Source organism: Cupressus sempervirens, chromosome 10 (genome assembly GCF_028749045.1).
Source record: "Cupressus sempervirens isolate cs-2001-9-10 chromosome 10, ASM2874904v1, whole genome shotgun sequence".
Taxonomy (NCBI): Eukaryota; Viridiplantae; Streptophyta; class Pinopsida; order Cupressales; family Cupressaceae; genus Cupressus; species Cupressus sempervirens.
The window spans coordinates 620242618-620263326 of NC_143127.1; positions in this window are offsets into that span (position 1 = coordinate 620242618).

Sequence of the window (20709 nt, forward strand, 5' to 3'; positions counted from 1 at the left end):
AAACTTTGGATTTATTCCTGAGAACTCCCTCTGTTAGTACAACCTCTTCCTTTCACTAGATTCTTTGACTATCTACAACAACCTCTACCAAGTTCTTTCAAAGAACTTTCTCCCTCTTATTTATATAGAAAACTTCTCCTTCTTTGGAATGACAAAAATTTCTATGAGATATGACAATAAACTTCTCCCTCTTTGACAACACATGCCAAAGACAACAACTTTGTTAATATCAATGTACCTTAAGTACTGATTCATTTTCAATATGCCCTTATCAATTCTGCACTAATTGATTGATCTTCAACTTAGCCCTATTTGATGCATCACTAAATTTTGTTTAGTGAACTTTAGATAGGGAAATGACCCCTAGCTTATCTCTTAGATATAGAAATGCATCCTTAGGTAATGTCTTGGTGAATATGTTTGCAATCTATTATTTTTTATTTACGTATTCCAATCTAACTTCTTTATTTTTCACCAACTCTCTTAAGAAATGATATTTTATAGTGATGTACTTTGTTTTGGTATGCATCACTGGATTCTTTGATATATTGATTGCATTGGTGTTATCATAGTATATGATTATTAGATCCTTGATCTCTATCTTCATTCCTTCCAATAGTTGTTTGAACCAAACAATATTAGAACAATTAACTATTGCTGCCACATATTTTGCCTTTGTTGTGGATTGAGATGTACAATTTTACTTCTTGCTTGTCCAAGACACTAGTCTTTTACCAAGAAAGAATGTTCCACCACTAGTACCTTTTCTGTCATCAATACTTCCTACCCAATCAACATCAATAAACAGCTTCAAGTCCAAATTTCCTCCAAGTGTATACCATAAGCCATAGTCTTTAGTACCTTTTAGATATCTCATGATTCTTTTTATTTCCATCATGTAATTTTCTGTAGGATTTGTTGAGAATCTTACCACCATTCCAACTGCTAGAGCAATATCAAGCCTTGTATGTACTACATACTACAATTTTTCAATCATTAAACTATATGTGGTTTAATCTCCTTCTTTTGAATCATCATTCATGGAAAGCTTATGTCCAGTAGACATAGGGGTTCCAACTAGTCTTGAATCTTCCATTCCAAACTTCTTTAGAACCTCCTTGATATACTTAGATTGAGTGATGTAGATACCATTTTTGTTCTATTTTATCTATAACCCAAAAAAGAGTTTTATCCCACCAAACATGGACATCTAAAATTCTTTACTCATTTCTTCTAAAATTTCTTTGCACAAGTCATCATTTCCTATAAATAGAGTATAATCAACAAATATATTTGCCAACATATTCTTCTTGTCTGGTTCTTCCTTGATATACATACTACTATTGTCATTTTTTTTTGAAAGCCATTCTATACCAAGTAATTATGAAGTCATTCATACCAAGCTCTAGGAGCTTGCTTGAGACTATAATTCTTTGTGTAACTTGCAGACCATGTCTCTTTTGCTAAGATCTACATAACCTTCTGGTTGTTCAATGTAGACTTCCTCATCAAGAATTCAATTCAATAATATAGATTTAACATCCATTTGGTATACCTTAAATCCTCTATGTGCTACATATGCTAGTAAAGTTCTAACACCTTCTAATCTTGCTATAGGAGCACAACTCTCACCATAATCAATACTTTCTTCTTGAGAATAACCTTTACATACTAGTCTTGCCTTGTTTCTTGAAAAAATTCCATCTTCATTTAGGTTATTTTTGAATACCCACTTTGTGCCAATTACATTCTTATCCTTGGGTCTAAGAACAAGAGTCCAAGTTTTGTTCTTTTTTATCCATTCTATCTCTTCATTCATTGCTTCAATCCAACTTTCATTTTCTAGAGCATCTTTAACATTTCTAGGTTCAAATTTAGCAAGTAAACATCTACCTTTTAGTTTGCTTCTTGTCATTGTTCCATTTGATTTGTCTTTAATGGTCTAATTAGGTGCATAATGCCTTCTGACATATCTTGCTAACATAGACTCTTTAGGTTTTGAATGAGTTCCATTGTCTTCATCATGAATTTTAGTTTCAAGCTTGGGTCCTTCTGTTTGTGGCTTGGTCCATTAGAATCAGTTTGAACTAGCTTAGTAGCCTGTAACTGTGACTTAGGTTGCACTATCTGCAACTCAATAACTGTTGAATATTTTTGAGACTTGAGAGATGAAGCTTCATTTCTTTTAAATAGGTTTGGCAGGGTATCAAGTTCATAGTAAACAAATATTTTGTAATCCTTTGGCTCCTTATTGCTTTCTTCTTCACTCTTTTTTAAAAACTCATCAATTGTAACATGTGAACTTTTTATTATTTTATGAGTAGACAAATTCAAACATTCGTATGCTTTACTTTTGCAGGTGTATCCTAGAAATATTCCTTCATCACCTTTTACATCAAATTTTCCTTTTCTAGACTCTTTCAAGATATAACATTTGCTACCAAATACTTTTAAGTAATGTACATTAGGTTTGTAGTCATACCATAGTTGATAAGGAGTTTTGTTTGAGTCTTTCTTCAACTGTACTCTATTCAAGGTATGAACCGCAGTGTTGATAGCTTCCTTCTAGTATTTGAGAGCAACATTCTTTTCAATCATCAAGGTTCTTGCACAATCCATGATAGATATGTTTCTTCTTTTAGCTATACCATTCTGCTATGGTGTACTAGGAGCTAATACTTGTCTTTTAATTTGTCTTTCAATGAAAAAATTATTGAATTCATTAGAGATGAATTCACCACCTTTGTCTGATCTTAAACATTTTGACCATTTTCTACTCTTGCTAGATACCACTTGAACTTTTGAAAGGCTTTTGATTTTTCTTTAAGATACATTAGTCATTATTCTAAAATAGTCATCAACAAAAAGAATGAAATTTTTTTCTCCATTGTAACTCTCTATTCCAATATGTCCACATATGTCTATATGAACAATTTCTAAGACTTCTTCTGATTGATAGTTTTTTCTTTTGAAACTAATCTTTCCCATCTTACTAATTTGGTAATTCTTGCATAAACTCATATTAGGTTTCTTCAATCTAGGAATGCCTCTTACTCTTTTATGTTTTCTTATCTTGACTAAATTATCAAAGTTTACATGATATAGCCTTTTTTTCCATAACCAACTTTCTTCTACTTGAGCAATAAAACATGAACAATCACGAAGATCAAGATAAAATAGATTACCTTTTGTTTGCTTGCTAGATCCAACCAGATTTCCTTTTCCATCTAGTAGTTTGGCCTATCCATTCATGAATTCTACCTTGAATCCAATGTTATTCAACTATGCCACACTCAATAGATTATTCTTTAGTCCTTCAACCCAATAAGCATTGTCACATACAAGTTCTTTATTTAATTAAATACATCATTTTCCTTTTATGTTACAAGGTTCATTGTTTCCAAATCTTACACTACCTCCATTATAATATTCCATGTGCTCAAATTTTCTTTTGTCTCCAGTCATATGATGTGAATAGCCATTGTAAATAATCCATATGTCATTTTTGATAACATGAGAGATAAGTGCCATTTTATCTCCTTCGTCATCAGATTCATCTTTTACAACAATATACACCATTTCATCTTCACTATTATTAGAATCTTTAGCTATAAAATAATATTTCTTACCTTTTTCCTTGTAGTTCTTGTAGTTCTTGGAATTCTTCTTGGCTTTGTGCTTAATTATTTTCTTTTTATCTTTTATTTCTTTATTTGGACACCTTGCATCAATGTGACCAACTTCTTTATAGGAAAAGCAGATCAGAGGAAATCTACCTTTGTACTTTCCTTTGCCTTTGGAATACTTCCTTGCAAGTAGGGCTTCAATAACTTCAAGATAATTGTCTAAAATTTCTTCTAATTCTCCTTCTTCACTTCATGATTGACTGGGCTTTGATTTCTTACCCTTTTCTTTGAGTGAGAGTTTAGCTTTAAAAGCATATTCAATAACCTTTGAACTAGGAACATAGTTATCAAAGTTATCTAACTCAAAAACTTCCAATCTTCTAGTTGGAGCATCCAAAGATATTTTATTATTTGGATCACATCTCATTTATTGAATAGCAGATACTCTAATTGCATAAATAGGAATAAGAGTTCTAAGTACATTTCTTACAACTATTTTCTCTTCAATGTCTCCTCTAGATGCTTTGATTGCACTTACACTTGCTTTGATTCTTTTCACATATTTTGCAATGTTCTCACCTTCTCTCATTTTCATCTGATCAAAATGACCTCAAAGAATGTCAGCCTTAGCCCTTCTTACATTTTCATCTCCTCCATATATTTCTTTTAGTTTGATCCACATCTCATGAGTTGTCTTGTAGTCTTTGACTTCATCAAATTGAACATAACTGAGAGTAGATGCAATATCGACCATCATGATGTTATGATTCTTCTTTTCAACAATATCTTCAAAAGATAATGCTCCAATGCAAGTCTTCTATTCAATATCAAGATATTTGCATCTTAAGTCACTAATGGTAGCCAAGTGTAACCTCATAAGTCCTTGCCATGCTGCAAAATTGTCTTCGTTCAACTTGGGGATCTCTCTTCTATAAGACATCTTGATTTTTATCTTAGGTCCATGAAACCTTCTCTACAAGCACCAAAAGCTCTAATACCAATTGTTAGAAATATAAGAGGATTAACTAAGAGGGGAGGGGTGAATTAGTTACTAATCAAATAAATCCTAGATCCCTTAGATGTTAGTACAAAATTCAAACTAAAAATTGAATACTGCTGATGCTCGATAAACATTAATAAACTGTTGTAACTCGATAATTACTAAAAGTGCTTGGTAAATGATTAACATAAAAAATTTAGATGTTATCTATGATTACCATTACTTTAACATAGTAACAAACACATAAAAAAAAATAGCATGAACAAATTTGACACTAGGATTTAATGTGGATGTCCAATTTGGGAAAAACCATCAATTGCAACTAGTTACTATTTTTACTCTTCAAATGTGAGCCCTGTTAGGAGCCAACCCTATTAAAAGTTACAAAAAACACTATTAGGTGTGACACTATTAGAGGATTTAATCATCCTAATAGGAGTGGCCTTGTTAGAGGTCTTTAGAAAATTCAATAGAAATGCCACCTTGTTAGAGGATTTGCAAATAGCTGTTAAGCGATATCTATTTAGAGATTTAGATCACTACTACAATGGTTAGAAATTAACAATGAGATGACCTAATTTGAATGCAGCTGAATTGTTGATTACAAATATCTATTCTAGTTTGCACTTGATCCTTCTTGATTGAATATAAATTTTCTTCTCCACAAGGATATTCTTCTTATCCTTCAAATTCAATTCCTCTCTTCATCTTCAATACATTCATTACTTCTTCATACTTACACACTTTGAAACCACAACTTGACATTTTACTTATATCTTTCATATTATCAAGTTGGCTCAAATACAACTTAGAATAATTAATATTCATCACCTCAATTTGCTAGAACCAACAGATAAATCAATTAAGCTTAGTATTCCAAAAATAAGAAAATCATTCATTAGCCGACCCAGCTTAGTAGAAACTAACTCAGAAGCAATTTCCCATGTCAACCAATAGAAGATTGGTTAACACTACAAAGTCATGAAAATCCTTTGGCAACTGAGTGAGCTCATTTAGCACTGGTTCCACCCAACTTGTCTCCATTAACTGAGTGAGCTCAGTTAATACTTATTTTCTACATACTTTCCTTCAACGCCCAAGGGAACTAGGTAGACATTGCATTCTAAACTAGGAAATCATAGGAACACTGAATAGACAATAAAAATTGTCTTCACTGTCTGAGTGAGCTTGACATAAACTGATTGATAATGATATGACATTTGTGTCACATCAAAGAAAATACACAATTAATCAACTATATCCAACAACAGTGTGTCAGATGATAAGTGGTAGATTGGTGGATGAATCAGAGGGTGCCATGTGGTGCCCAGGTGGTAGTGATGATGCAGAACCTAGCCAATCATGTGCTACCATGTGTTACAGGTTAGTCAACCCAAGTTTGACTTGGATGAAGAATTTGACTCAGATGCAGAATTGGAGGGAAAATAAAAGGTTATAAAATCAGTTTTTAAGAGCTTATTTCCATTTTTATGTACAAGGTCATTTAAATCAAATGTGATTATATCATAAAGTTTGGACCTTAGTGAAAATTTAAATATTTGCAAGAAAATACAGACTTGTAAGTAAGTCCAAGAACCTAATTTTCAAATTCAGATTATGAGTGTTTTCGATAAGTGGGTATAGGACTATCATATACCATCAAAAAGCTCTCAAAACAAACTTTTTGGATTCAGAGTTTTTTTTGCACAAGAAGTAATATGTTGGAGTTATTCAAGGTTTTTTTTCCAAGTACTTATTTTTTAACCACATTCAGGTATAGCAATTTAGAATTGATTTTTGGCAAAATGATAAACTAGATGTGCGCCAAGGTTAATTTTGATAAGAAAAATAGGTTTTTAAGGGACACTGAAACCCTTTACAAATCAAGAAAATTTCAAAGAAGCCCAAACCAAACAAAACTACAGTCCACAAAAAAAAAAAGGTCACCCAATAAGACACAGTGACTAGGGTGGCATCATAGATAGCACATTACTCATCAGCCACACAAATAGGTTTTGAGTGGGCACCTAAATCCCCAAATAGGTTTTGAAGGGTGCCTAAAACCCTATACAAAACAACTAAAGGTGAAATGGGACACCAATCAAAAGGTGACCAAGGTGGAAACACAAATAAAAGAGAACACTACAACCACAAAAATAAGTTTTGACTGGGCTCTTGAAACCCCATGGTGAGACACACTACTAAGTTCACTATAGGCCAAAAGCTAGGAGAATAGGCAAAAAGCTAGGAGAGCCAAAAAAGGATAGCCACTTTAGACTTTCCCTTTTGAACCCTTCTTTTTAGACCATAATGCCATATCAAAAGAGGGATTGGATGGGTTAACTTTTTTTCCTTTTATTGTAGTCCATCCATCCTCTACCAAACTAGTAGCCTTCTACCACTAAAAATCAACCCCATCACAGCCAGATCCAGAAACCCCCAAAGCTAGGGAAAAGGTCATAGAAGAGGAAGTGACATTAGAAGCCTAAGACAAAACAATAGCACCCGAAAAAGAACCACAAGAGGAACCACCTTGGAAACACCAGAAAATGGGATAGAAAAATCTAGAGATGGATCAGCTACCACCATAGAAGGAGCCAATAATAGATCCACCATCAAGAAGCTAGGAGATGATGGACAAATAGAGATAGTAGTAGAGTCTATACTAGAAACCAAGATAGAATCCAGAGAAGGACTAGCTTCCACCACAGAAGGAGCCAAAGGAGGGGATGGACTAACAAAGATAGCTACAAAATCCAAAGATAAACTAGTTGCCACCACAGAAGGATCCGTCATCAAGATGTCAGGAGAAGACAATCTATCAAAGATAGTATAAGACTCCACCACCAAAGTATCTTGCAGAGAGTCACCATTCCCTATAGAAGGGACCTTCTAAAATTTGTAGTGGTCATCCAAGACCCCCTTCCACCAAGAAGGGGACATTTTTTGTCAAGATTTACTAGAAGAGTAGCTGGCAGCCAAGTGATGAGTCAAGTTGCATTTCCCATAGTGAAAGGGGATACCCTCATAGTAAAGGTGAATATTCCAAGAACCAAGAGGAGAATCTAACGAAATCATTTCTAGGAGTCCCTTAGAAATGTCAATCTCTACCAACATGTGAGAATATGTCATCTAAAACACTTTAGAAATAGCCGAATCAAGCATCATGAAGCCTCCAAGGGCTTTCCCCACCTCCTTCAAGATAGAACCTTGCCAAAGGTGAATGGGGGGGATTCAATAGCCTAACCCACAAAGGGAACTTATTGAAGATTTTGTCAATGGGTTGAAATCCTTGTGCCAAATTTTAGCCATCAAGGGAAAATTTTCAACCCAAGTAAAGTTATAGCTAAAAATGGCATTTTTGTCTTCAATAGAATCAAATTTGAAAACAAAAAAAAACCCTTGCCGAAGGGTAAATTTGGGCAGTCTCTAAGATGAAAGGCTTCCAAACATAGGAAATCCATGCATGTAGTTCTAAAAGAGAAGGCTAGAAACCCTTAAAATGAAAGATAGCAATAGTGTCCAAGAAATCTTCCATATTGGTAGAGATCTTATCAACTAATAAAGTATTTGAAACAAGCCTTTTGAGTTACATACCACAATCAACATAGTATCATGGAGCCCCAAATGCATGGTACTAGGACATGTAGTCTGACCACTAATACTGGCCTCATAGGTAGCCACATTAGCATAGGAAATGGCCGAACCACCCACAGCTCTTGGGGAATGAATATCCCCACTAGGATTAGGAGAAGCCCTATCCTAAAAAGCAATAGAATCCATGGTAGTAGGACCAAAAACTAGAGTAGCTACCATAAATCCAGACATGGGAGCCGAAGCTAGATGCTAAAGCCAAACATAGGAGCCAAACATGGGAGCCAAAGCTAGACGTGGGAGCTAAAGTCAGACACCAAAATTGGACTTGGAAAATAGTTGTTAAGCTTACTCTATGAAGAGATTTGAGGGATGTAGTTAGTGATGGTTTTTTCATCTCTAAATAAGTTTAGTAGAAGATTTTATCAGCATTTCAGATGCATAGATGGGTTTCTCATCTATTAGAGAAGATATTTTGAGTTGGTTGAAACACAGTGATGAGATTCCTTTTAGATTTTGATTGTAGAGAGAAGAGAGATGCTTTGTAGTAGTAGGGGATAGAGATTCAATTGGACATGTGTCACTTCTAGATCAGATCCAATTTCTTCTTCCTTTCCTATATCTTTCTCATTCTCTTTGATTGTAAGATTGGTTCTAGTTCTTAGACATTTTTCACTACTGTGATACAACAAGGATGGATCCAATTAGGTTAAAATCTCTGTCATGACTATGATTCCACCATTTCTTCAATATTTCTCTTTTTTATGAACAACAATATTGTAGTTTCTTGTAAGCAACTAGTTAACATAGTTGTTTGTTGTGTATATTTTGAGTTTTGGCATATACCATGATGTATTGATTTCAAGGAAATTAATAAGAAAGCCTCATTGAAAATTTCAGTTTGAAATGTGTCTCCATCTTCATGGGTTTGTAATTTTTTGTTGATATATGCATCAGGTGCATATTTTCTAGTTGTAGCTTGGCTTTGAAGTTGTATGCCATTTTATGTTTTACTATTGGGTCAAGGACCTGAGTAAATTTCTTGATATACATTGACAAAATTGTAGGGATCATGGGAGGATATGATACACATGAATATCATTTTGAAGATAGATGTCTATTTACAAGGTAGATAGATAGATCTAATATCTAAATATATGACTATATTTTGGGTATCCATGTGTACATTATGACTTAGTTAATGCCTAATGGATAAGGGATTGATTAGCTTACATAATGCATGTTTTTATTTTTCATACCTAGTTTATGCTAATATTCAACATGATTTATCAAATATTTTCCTTTCATGTTGAAAGAGCTAAAAGAGTTACCCTCACTTGTCTTATCTAGTTCATAGGTTGTGTTATTAGCTATTTCATGCCTATATTGTCTGTTTAAGCATTAGAAGATTAAGGGTATTATCTACTTTGTTAGATTCAACTGTATGCTTTAACACTGGTACCATAGGAATGATTCTAAGGTACACCTACCTAGATTTTGTAGAGCCTAATGTAGAAGAAGGGTCTAGCCTTATAGTTGGCCTTGGTGTCTGAACGATATGTTGTAGATGGGAAGTATCTACCCACAGATGTATTCTATTCTCATTGGGATTTTTGAAATGGGACATTTTAAAACACCAATATTTTCTACCATTGGTGTATCTACTAGAAAATTCTTTGTATCCATTTCTTATTCCATAGAGATTGCTCCCCCTAAGTCTTTTCTTGACTGTGGGATGTTGGATGTAGAGGCCATGAATTTCATAATTGCGAATTCAATCTCTTTATTTACCTCTTCATAGTTGCCACCCTTCAACATAGTTATTCTCCTTTTGTTTCATAGCAAGGGTTCAATACCCTTCATTATCCTCTTCATGTCATCATCACTATTTACCTCATAGAGTTTTCTCATATGATTCTCTCTAATTCCTCTGTCTTCATCTACTACTCTTCTTTTTTCTATTAATCAAACTATTATACAAATATTGTGATATGTCTTTTTGTATATCTTCAAACCTTTTATTTGCTAGAATCATATGTCTAACTATAATATTATCTAATTTCAATCTATCCATATTACTGTACAAATGGTAGAATTTATTTAACTATATAATACTATTATTGTTAATGATTTGAACATTCAAATTTTCAACCTTAGGTTTCCATGGCTTCTTACCCAAATTTTTATCCACTTTTGTCTCAACTTTCTCAATAGGTCTATCTTCTAATTTCTCAATTTTTTCCTCATCTAAGTCATCAGATTCAATCATTTGTAATTTCTTTCTTCTCCTACCTAGTCCACTAGACATCTATTTAGTTCTTTTCGTGAAAAGTGTCTCAGTTGGTTCTTGCTTCACCTTAGTTAGTCTTTTAGACTTTCTTGTGCTAGGAGGAGTGATTTTTTGTACTTTTATCACACTCACTTCCTCTTCATCTTTCTCTTTTTGTGTTGGTTGTACAATCGTAGTTTGTACCTAGGATAGTGGGGCATATGGCACACTTGGGATTTATGTGGATGGTCTTACCACTATAACACACTTTGCTAATCCTGCAACTACTAGTGATGTAGAAACCAAGATTTATGATTGTCTACTTTCCTTCATCTCTTTGTAAATACTCATAGATTCTCTTAATTCCTCTTTTTTTATACCTATTTCTTTCATTATTGTTTCAATTTTCTTTTCACCCTTCTTTTTGATGTCTTTGATGTATAGTTCAACATGTACTTCCTTCATCTTTTCTTCATATGTTCCCCATCTGGGAAACTCCTTATCTCTGTTAGACTCAAGAATTATCTTTGCATATCCTTCTCTCCATTATTTAGATATTTTATAACCCATAGGTTTAGTGAACTTGACCCTTGGCTTCACTACTTTGGTACAGGTAACATTTATTTCTACCAATATCATTTTTGTATTTATCAACTCAAGCAGGTGAGATTTTGAATATTTGTTTCATTGTAGATTGGAAACTCTCCATTGTCCTTGTGATATCATTTGTTATTCTTTCCTTAGGTTATTTTTTGTAGTGATGAGTTATCATGCTCATTGTACATTTTGCAATGTCCCATTCCTAGTCTAGCATATCAAGAAAACTTATAACTACTTGAAAGAAAAATGTGTCAATAAAGACTCAAATCTAAATACAACATTCTTAGTTCTCTTCAACCTCTCAAAGTTATCAAGCAATTTTTGTTTCAAAATTTTACACATGTTAACTTTTTCCTTATTAACTTCCATAAGATAAGCTACATGGATGAATCCAATAGGCATCAAGTTCACGCTAGAACTGTAATTCATCTTATATCTGATAATCTTACTAATAACCCTTACATCAGTTTTAGTTATTAGGTCAATTCTCATATTCCTACCATTAGACTTGGTTTTTAGATTGGATTCAACTAGCTTCTTCACATTCTTCTCACTTACAAGATTGTATCCTTTATTACTCATACTAGTAATTTTGTGAATCATATCATTATCAATCATTACAGGGATATCTCCTACCCAAAATAAGCCTTCATGAATTTTGCTTAGAATAATTTTTCTCCATTCATGATTGTCAAAATATTTATAGAACATATGCTTGATAATGTTTAAACCACTCAAATGTTCAAAATCTTATTTTTGAGATAGGTCATTATTGTACACTAGGTCTAAATTTGTGTGAATATCATTGTCTCCAATGCTTTCAAACTTGCAATGTATGTAAGATCTTACATCTTCTACGTGTAATATATTTTGTGGAATTTGTGAAAATTTTCCTAAGGGATCATACTCTAAATACATATAAGGATTCTTCTTAAATTTATATCTAGGACTCTCACTCACATCACTGACTGTCTAATTTGCCATTGCTAGTGATTCAAAGCTTCAAAATATAACAGTGATAATGGAACATACTTAAATTTCACATAACTAGGGATTTTTCTATTCACACTCAAACAACACTTCAATTCACTTTTACTTCACTGACACTTCACTTTTTACTACTTAATTCTTCACACAATCAAATGGTACATAAGATCTTGTTTACACTGCTTATATCTTACCAAATTGATCTTTACATTAATTGTGTAAGTACAAAATTCACAAAAAGGTTGTTTTTGAGTACTAGTAAACTTGTTTCCTTTTTCACACATGCATGTGATCTTCAAATTACATGAGCTCTTAACCTTAGCTTAAACACATCATGCCATATCACATACTAACTATGTAATGCTTAATTCAAAAAGATTTGGAAGAGGCAGAAGTAAATACAAAGGTAAACTACCTATAATTTGGTTTTCATGCAACAACATATTAGAAATGTAAATTCCACCAAGGTAACTTAGAGGGGGCATAAATCAGTTATCCAACTATAAAAACATTTATCAACCTTAAACATCTTTAACTATGTGAGAAATGAAATCAATAACCATAAGTAGATACACATATAAAATAACAACATAAATGTTGACTAGGGAAACCCTTGATCAGAGAGAAAGCCCTGGGGGAGATGGTACCCACAAAATGATGTACTAATACAAAAGTTCCTTGTAAGAGTATAGACCCTAATAGTAGTCTATGAAATACATTCATTACATATTAGTCCTTTTCAAGAGAATTTTAATTCCTATTAGGAGATTCCAACCTTGTTAGAAGTTGTGCCAACCCTGTTAGGAGTTGTCGAAGTTAGATGGATCGATTGTCCAAGCATCTTCAAGGGCACGACCAATGAACCCATTGTCCAAATGATCAATATTATTATTCCTTGTAGAATAATAGAATGAATTGTTCTTGTACTTTCATCTTCATCTATCCTATCAACCAAACCAATCTTTTATCTTGATAAGATCACCAACTTTCCATCCAATAATCACTTGGATCGATTACTCACATTTACCAAATACTCTACTCTTGTTCACTTGATATGAACCACAATTTGTAATCCACATCTCAAAAAAAGAAAATATTCTTCCTTTATACCATGTCCTCAAAATAATTACTTGATTCAGCTATGTGCCTTTCTCAATTAATTAAATAGGACCCCAATAAGATAGACACTTATTGTGACAATCACATATTATTGTTGGCTATTAGTAATCAAAATTATTTTACACATGCAATCTAGATCTTGCGTACTTCATCATATTACCAAGTGTAAACTTCCTCTAGCTAACTTTGCATGTCATGATTATACCCCTGTTAAAAGATATAACATGAAGATCATTAACCACTTCGTACTTTCTCTATTCTAGAATAGTCTTCACCAAACATCGCATAACTAACATCTATCTTCATACCTTTTCTTGTGTACTTAACTACATGCTAATGACTCACTGTAGAAAATGTCTATAAACACACAATTCTCTAACTAATAGCAAATGTATGTCCTAGCTCAATCTCTATTTGCTACTCTACTAGCCTTCATAGCCACAATACTATGTTATGACATAGTACAAGGCAACAGAATCCCCAAAGGAGATGTCCTCGCCCCTAGAAAATAACCACATAGTGAAAAAAATACAATGATGCAAGATTTGATACCAATTCACAACTCTTTATTTATAAAATAACTATTTACATACAATGTGCATGATTGTAAGGCCTTCAAGGTTATGACCAAATACAATAGCAATCATAATAACAATTTTGCAAGATCCCTCAAGATCCAACCCAAACACCAGCTAGTATAGATCCAAAATTGGATAAGAACACCAAGAAGAATCTATACTTGTACCCTCAGGTCCACCAAGCAATCCTCTAGTTGTTAAGCCTCATCTACTAGCTATGCTCACAAACTCACAACTCCACCACAATCCTACTATAAATTTCCTCACATTCAATAGTTAGTTCACATACTCAGGAAAACTCATAGTTCAACTACTCTCAAGTTCCCACTCTAAACTTAATTCCCTTTCACTCTTCCTAAGACTCCATAAGACCCCCTTACTTATACTCAACTAAGCCACATGTCGACCTAGTATGATACAAATGAAAATAAACCCTTACATTAAATGCCTATGCAAGACATAAGTTAGTTGCAACATATATTAAATACCTACGACCCAAATTAAATGCTCAAGTTAGCCCAAAAAAAACTTGGTTAACACGAAACCAATATCAAATCAAGCATTAAAGAAACCACCTCGAGTATCAACAACTCAACCAAACATAGCCAAGCCCCTTCATTGACTGAGCCACTTGGTAAACACAACAACTAAACCATGTAGTATAAGATGAGCTCCCCAATGTATGTCAAATTCTACTCCTTTGGTGACCAAGTCCCTTCATTGATCAAGCTACTCAGTCAACACTTCCACTAAGAATCACCAAGATCCTAGTTCATGTTGAGTTCCTTCGATGAATGATCACCTCCAAGATCACCAAATACCTCTTCTTTAACTGAGTAACACTCCAAGTATTCTCCAAAGCAACTATCAAGCATTGCTCCAAGAACTCCAAAGTAGTTACTAAGAAAACCCATGATGCTCCTACATCAGACTCCCAAGGTAAATAGAAAAGTGTATCCCACACTTTGATGCCCAACAATAGATCTGATCCAATCTTTATCTTAACAAAAGGATTCCACTCCATCAAGGGAAAGAAAACTAATCCTCATATCATCCAGATCTACATCATTATGTCAACCACTAGAATCATATGAATCTCAACAACCCAATTAATGTGATCACTCCTAGGAAAAAACTAAACACAATTCTTTATTAATGAATCCTCATCCACATCAACAACTAGTGAATCAACACAAGAAACAAAAATCTCCACATCAGCAACAATATGTAGATCTCCAACAACACATGCCAAACTCACTACACTAGCAATCTCATTGCTCACAACAAGATTCTCTACAACATACAAGTCATCACCAATAGCAACATGGTTTTCCATGACCAAGAACTCTACAATATCTATGTCAAATTCAATCAACTAATTATTAAAACTAATCTCAACCTCAACACCAATAACATTAGGAATCTCCTTGGTAAGATTAGGTATTTTAGCAACAACCACCAATTGCTCTATAGGTTTCACATTAGACTCCACAACCGATCAAAACCAACCTCACATACCTTTTTTACCTCCTCTGCAACCTTGTTATGCAATCTTCTCTCATGAACAAGTCTTTTAACTAGCTAGGCAACTCTCTTCTAGATCAGTAGAATCCAGCTCCACAAACATCTACAGAATTCAACCATCCCTACCTTAAATTGATTAGCTAAACTAGCTTCTAGTCAAGAAGACATCTCAAAAAGCCTCTTCTCCACACATTCACAATCATCATAGGGTCCAATCTTCCCAGAGATATCTTCTAAGATATTTGCAAACCCTATGTGAAAAATCATTTCCATTCTCCTTATGACAAATCCAAGTTATTTGCAAGTTAGATCACAACCTTCCACCTCACATGGACAATAAAGAACAACTCACAAGTGCAAGAACATAGATTTGTGATAAACATCACACAAACTCTCTACAATCATGACCCAACAAGATCAACCTTCCATATTTGCAACCATTGATCCATCTACATGTCCTCTCCAATTGAAAGTTAGAACCATGATCCACCACCTCAAAACTAATATATCTAACACTCTAGAAAGAATAATCCACTACAATATTAACTAGATCAAGATCTTGTCAGATCAACTTCTCCAACTAAAGGTCCTAGTGAAAACTACCTCAACTTTGGCAATCTATCTATATGCTTAGGAAAAACTATGCTTTGATACCATCTGATATAGTACAAGGTAGGAGAATCCTCAAAGGAGATGTACTACCCTTCATCAAATAACCACATAGAAAAAATAATATAACAATACAAGATCTGATACCAATTCACAACTCTTTATTCATAAAATATCTATTTATATGCAATGTGCTTGGTTTCTAAGCCTTCCTAGTTACAACCAAATACAATAGCAATTAAAATAACAATTCTACAAGATCCCTCAAGATCTAACCCAAAAACTAACTAGTCCACATCAACAACTAGATAAGAACACTAAGAAGAATCTACACTTGTACCCTAAGGTCTACTAAGAAATCTTCTAGTTCTCAAGCCTTAGCTACTAGCTCTACTCACAAACTTGCAACTCCACCATAATCCTATTTTAAACTACCTCACATTTGGTGGTTAGTTCATGTACTTAGGAAAACTCAAACTTTATGTAATTTCTAGTTACCACTTTGAACAAAATTTCCCTCCACTTTTCCTAAGACTCTACAAGACCCCCTTACTTATAACCAACTAAGCCACAAGTTGGTGTAGTATGATAAAAATTAAAATAAACCCTTACATTGAATTCCCATGCAAGCCACAAGTTTTTTGTAACACATATTAAATACCTACAACCAAAATTAAATGCTCAAGTCAACCCACTAATAACTTGGTTAACATAGAACCAAGACCAAACCAAGCATCAGAGAAACCATGTCAAGTATCAACAACTCCACCAAGAATAATTGAGCCCCTTCATTGATCAAGCCACTTGATCAACATAATAATTAGACCATGTAGTATAGCTAAGCTCCCCAATATATGCTAAGTTCTACTCCTTTGGTGACTGAGTCTCTTCATTGATCAAGCTACTTGGTCAAAACTGCCACCAAGCATCACCAAGCTCCCAGTTCATGTCAAGTTTCTTCAACAACCAAGCACCTCCTGGATCATTGAGAACCTCTTCTTTAACTAAGTAACACACCAAGTACTCTCCAAAGAAAATACCAAGCATTCCTCCAAGAGCTCCAAAGTTGTTACTAAGAAAACCCATGATGCTCCTGCATCAGACTCCCTAGGTAAATAGAAAAGTGTGTCCAAAACTTATTGAATGAAAGATTTCATCCAATAATCATATTCACCAAAGGCTTTCACTCCATCAAGGACAAGAAAACCAATCTACACATCATCTAGATTAGCATCATTCTATCAACCGCTAGAATCATGTGAATCTCAACAACCCAATCAACATAATCACTTCCAAGAACAAACTAAACATAATGCTTCATCAACAAATCCTTATCCACATTAGAAACTAGTGAATCCACACTAGCAGAAATAAACTCCACATCAGTAGCAATATGTAGATATCCAAACTAGTATGATACACATGCCAAACTCATAACACTAGCAATCTCATTGCTCACAACAAGATGCTCTGCAACATATAACTCACCACCAACAACAAACTAGTGATCCATGACTAAGTGCTCTACAATATCTATGTCAAACTCTACCAACTATAAATGAAAACCAATCTCAACCTTTGCATTAACAAGATTAGGAATCTCCCTGGTAAGCTCAGGTATTTCAACAACAACCATCAATTTCTTTGTAGGTTTCACATTAGACTCCAAAAATTGATCAAAACTAACCTCACATACCTTTGTTACCTCCTTTACAACCTTGTTATCTGATCTTTTCTCATAGACAAGTCTTTTAACAAGCCAGAGAACTCTCTTCCAAATTGATAGACTCTAGCTCCATAAATATCTACGAAACTCAACCAATCTTTCCTTAACTTGATCAGCCAAACTAGCTTCCAACCAAGAAGACATCTTAGAAAGCCTCTTGTCCACTACATCATAGAGATTCGTAATCATCCCAAGGTTCAATCTTCTTGGAGACATCTTCTAAGATCTTCACAAATCCTCTACAAAAAATTCTTCCCATGCTCCTTGTGATAAAAACAAGTTGTTTGCAAATCAAATCACAACCTATTACCTTGCACGAACAACTAGGAACAAATCACAAGTTTGAGAACATAGATTTGTAATACACATCACACAAACTCTCTATGATCATGCCCCAACAAGATCAACCTTCCAACTTTTCAACCATTGATCCATCTACAAGTCCTCTACAATTGCAAGTCAAAACTGTGATTTGCCACCTCACAACCAATATATCTAGGACTCTAAAAAAAACAATCCACCACAATATTAACTACATCAAGATCTTCTCAAATCAACTTCTCCAACCAAAGGTCTTGGTAAAAATTGTCTCATCTTTGGCAATCTATCTACATGTTGTCAAACAACTATGCTATGATACCATCTGACGCAATACAAGGTAGGAGAATCCCTAAAGGAGATTTCCTAGCCTCCAACAATAACCATATAGTAGAAACAATACAACAAAGTAATATCTGATACCAATTCATAACTCTTTATTCATAAAATAACTATTTACATGCAATGTGCTCGATTGTAAGGCCTTTTAGGTTACAACCAAATATAATAGCAATTACACAAAGAGTTCTACAAGATCCCTCAAGATCTAACCCAAACACTAGCTAGTCCAGATCGATAACTAGATAAGAACACCAAGAAGAATCTATACTTTTACCCTCATGTCCACCAAGCAATCCTCTAGTTCTCAAGCCTTAGCTGCTAGCTTTGCTCACAAACTCACAACTCCACCACAATCTTGTTGTTAAATACCTCACATTCAACGATTAGTTCACATATTTAGGAAAACTCACACTTAAGCTACTCTCCAGTTCCCACTCTAAACTGAATTCCCCTCAACTCTGCCTAAGACTCCACAAGACCCCCTTGCTTATACCCAACTAAGACATAAGTTGGCCTAGTATGATACAAATTAAACTAAATCCTTACATTAAATGCCCATGCAAGCCATATGTTGGTTGCAACATATATTAAATACCTATTGTAGACACCTAAAAACTTTTAGAAAATAAAGTATTTTTATTTTCTAAAAAATTCCTGATGACATCATCATTTATTAATTAATTATTTAATTAATTAATTAATTAATTTTTATGCCATTAAATCCCTTTATCTTAATTAAAAATATTTAATTAAGGAATCCGTCCCAAAAATGTTTACATTATTTCCTTATTTATTAATTATTTAATTAATAAATTGACCAAAAAACCCAAAATAAATAAAAAATTTATTTTTTGCCCAAAACTTGGCCAATTTCCTTAAGACCACTAACCTCTTCCAAAATCTTCTAATCCTTCTTTAATTTTGATTAAAGGCTAATCCCATCATTTCCTACCCCTAATCCCAACCCAATATAGTTAATTAAGATTTAATATTAATCCTCATGTTTATTAAAAAAGTTTTAATAAATATCTCCTCAACCCAAACCCTTGAAATAAATAAAACTTTATTTATTTCCTAAAAATCTAATTTATCCTCATCCTAAGAAGTTCTAGACTCTTCTAGAAAGTCTTCATCCTCATCCTAAGAAGTTCTAGACTCTTCTAGAAAGTCTTTATCCTGATCCAAATTCTAGACTCTTCTAGAAGATGTCTTTAAAACTAATCCTAATCCCCTCCTAACCTTGTCACATTCTCTAAACATGGGTTAAGACTTACTAACCCAAGCCAAAGTTAACAAATATCTCCTCCTTCACACACCCTCATTAAATGCCATCCACTTGCCTATCCCTAAGCTAATCCTAAACCATCCTAATCCATCCTCTAATCATTTGCACAATCCTAAGCAAGCTTAAAACCCTCCTAATCAAGCCCAAGTCAAAATTTCTCTCATCTCCCTCAAAATATCTCAACCATAAAACTTTATGAAGCCCACTAGGCCATAAATGACTCTTCCAAACCCTTTTATTGCTCTTACAAGCCATTATGAGGGTCTTTATGAAGATTTATCCCATTGAGCCTCTTTTGTTGACTCATCCATACCATTTCCTCCATCCTCTCACCCTGTGACATGTGTCACTATTTGATTGGCTGTAAGGAAGCACAATCCATGTGCTCTCTTCTCATGCAATCTGAGCCCTCCATGAGCTTTTCCCCATCCTTGCATCTTAGCCCTCAATCCCTCAAGCCTCTTGCCTATAAATTGGATCATTCCCCTTTTCAAAATAACACAATCCATGAAGTAAAGTCATAATGACATTTTAAGAAGCCATTTTACATCAAAACCATAGACTCACACCCAAATTCCAATTCCATTTGAAGTCCTTTTTGAAGCATAAAGCTTGAGCATACATCCTATCTATTTAGACAAAGCTACTCAACAAGAGAGCTTCTCATTGAGAGAGCCCATTAATGGCTCATATTCTCAATTGAGAGCTCATCTTAGTCTATCTTGAAGTTTATGAATTTTGTTTAGTTTGTAGAAGCTTTATTTAAATTTGGTTTCTATTAGCATGCTAACATTGCTCATATACATTTTGGCACGCCCGGTGGGACCTTGCATGGGTCATCTTCATTAGCTTTTTTAGTCAAGTTTTGTATGTCATTTTCTAATTTTGGCTAATTTTGTTTGTTTTTGTGATTGGTAGGATTGTATAAATTGGTTTTGTAGGTCCAAATGAGCATGAAAAAGACAAAGAAACTCCTAATCTATCTCATAGTGTTTGCAGATTTTTCAAGCTTATAGGTGGACAAAGCACTTGGAATTCTTCTTCCTCTTCTTGTCTATATTCTTCTTATTCCATCTACTTCTTCTTCTTCTTCTTGTGGGAGATCTTGGCCATTTTTTTTGAAGGAAGCAAA